This window comes from Odocoileus virginianus, chromosome 13, assembly GCF_023699985.2.
Source record: "Odocoileus virginianus isolate 20LAN1187 ecotype Illinois chromosome 13, Ovbor_1.2, whole genome shotgun sequence".
In the NCBI taxonomy this organism is placed as follows: domain Eukaryota; kingdom Metazoa; phylum Chordata; class Mammalia; order Artiodactyla; family Cervidae; genus Odocoileus; species Odocoileus virginianus.
Genome location: NC_069686.1, coordinates 4,920,548 through 4,922,960, shown reverse-complemented (window position 1 = coordinate 4,922,960; position 2,413 = coordinate 4,920,548). Strand labels below are relative to the sequence as shown.

Sequence of the window (2,413 nt, the reverse complement as noted above, 5' to 3'; positions counted from 1 at the left end):
TAGGAAATCAACACCCAGAATGTGCTGAAGCTCTAGCTCCCAAGTTGTCACTGAGGGGTAAATGGCTGCATAATTGCCAGGACCAGGCTCCAATTGCATTATATGATTCACTCATTTCATTATTCTTGTTAACGGGGAGATGAGTCCTCTAAAAATAAAATTCTCTCTGAACTTTTTCTTGGAACTGGCTCTCAACTAAATGTTCTAATTAATCAAAGAGTAGAATTCTTGTTCAAGACCCTTTTTTGCCTTGTAACTTAGGAAACATATTTATGGCAAATAAAGGACTGTGTTCAGTTAAAAGGAAACTTTAAATCATCTACCTCCTACATCTTCCCCATTTAGAATTAATTACAGAACCAGTAATAGCAGTTAATTCTCAGAATTTTAGACATAAAGGGCTGAAAATTCAAACTAGTAAAGGTTATCAACACAATTTCAATACGAAGTCAAATGTTTGTTGCTATACCCAAGACATTTTAATTTTATGTAATAGTGTAGGACTTTTGTGAAGCTTTACCTTGATCAACTTAAAACTGAGTGTTAAGTGCTCGCTTTGGCAGCACATTTACTAAAATTGGAACGATACAGAGAAGATTAGCATGGCCCCTGCGCAAGAATGACATGCCAAATTCGTGAAGTGTTCCATATTTTTAGAACAAATATTAAAAGCAACAAGGGAGAAACAACGAATAACACACAAAGGGATTCCCATAAGGATAACAGTTGATCTTTCAATGGAAACTTCAGGCCAGATGGGAATGGCAGGACATACTTAAACTTATGAAAGAGAATAACCTACAACCCAGATTACTGTACCCAGCAAGGATCTCATTCAGATACGAAAGAGAATTCAAAAGCTTTACAGACAAGAAAAAGCTGAGAGAATTCAGCACCACCAAACCAGCTCTTCAACAAATGCTAAAGGATCATCTCTAGACAGGAAACACAGAACCCAAAACAACAAAGCAAATGGCAACGGGACCATACCTATCAATAATTACCTTAAATGTAAATGGGTTGAATGCCCCAACCAAAAGACAAAGACTGGCTGAATGGATACAAAAATAAGACCTCTATATATGCTGTTTAAAGAGACCCACCTCAAAACAAGGGACACATACAGACTGAAAGTGAAGGGCTAGAAAAAAAATATTTCATGCAAATGGAGACCAAAAGAAAGCAAGAGTCGCAATACTCATATCAGATAAAACAGACTTTAAAATAAAGGCTGTAAAAAGAGACAAAGAAGGACACTACATAATTATCAAAGGATCAATCCAAGAAGAAGATATACCAATTATAAATATATATGCACCCAACATAGGAGCACCACAATATGTAAGGCAAATGCTAACGAGTATGAAAGGGGAAATTAGCAATAACACAATGATAGTGGGAGACTTTAATACCCCACTCACACCTATGGGTAGATCAACTAAACAGAAAATTAACAAGGAAACACAAACTTTAATGACACAATGGACCAGCTAGACATAATTGATATCTATAAGGCATTTCACCCCAAAAGAATCAATTTCACCTTTTTCTCAAGTGCACATGGAACCTTCTCTGGAATAGATCACATCCTGGGCCATAAATCTAGCCTTGGTAAATTCAAAAAAATTGAAATCATTCCAGTCACCTTTTCTGACCACAATGCAGTAAGACTAGATACCAATTGCAGGGAAAAAAAAAAAAAAACTATTAAAAATTCCAACATATGGAGGCTAAATAACACGCTTCTGAATAACCAACAAATCATAGAGGAAATCAAACTATACATAGAAACAAATGAAAATGAAGCCACAACAACCCAAAACCTATGGAACACTGTAAAAGCAGTGCTAAGGGGAAGGATCATAGCATTATAGGCCTACCTCAAGAAACAAGAAAAAAGTCAAATAAATAACATAGCTCTACACCTAAAGCAACTAGAGAAGGAAGAAATAAAGAACTCCGGGGTTAATAGAAGGAAAGATATCTTAAAAATTAGGGCAGAAATAAATGCAAAAGAAACAAAAGAGACCATAGCAAAGATCAACAAAGCTAAAAGCTGGTTTTTTGAAAAGATAAACAAAATTGACAAACCGTTAGCAAGACTCATTAAGAAACAAAGGGAGAAGAACCAAATCAACAAAATTAGAAATGAAAATGGAGAGATCATGAAACAGACACGTGCACCCCAATGTTCATCGCAGCACTGTTTATAATAGCCAGGACATGGAAGCAACCCAGATGCCCATCAGCAGACGAATGGATGAGGAAGCTGTGGTACATATACACCATGGAATATTACTCAGCCATTAAAAAGAATTCATTTGAATCAGTTCTAATGAGATGGATGAAACTGGAGCCCATTATACAGAGCAAAGTAAGCCAGAAAGATAAAGACCATTACAGTATACTAACA

At 36.0% G+C, this 2,413-nt stretch overlaps 1 non-coding gene across 1 annotated transcript; it reads left to right on the top strand.

The window, feature by feature from the left end:
• The first annotated feature begins 547 nt into the window (after positions 1-547).
• On the top strand, positions 548-655 carry LOC139038133 (U6 spliceosomal RNA). Its single transcript, XR_011491076.1, has one exon. It is a non-coding gene; the product is annotated as a U6 spliceosomal RNA (small nuclear RNA).
• The last annotated feature ends 1,758 nt before the right edge of the window (positions 656-2,413 follow it).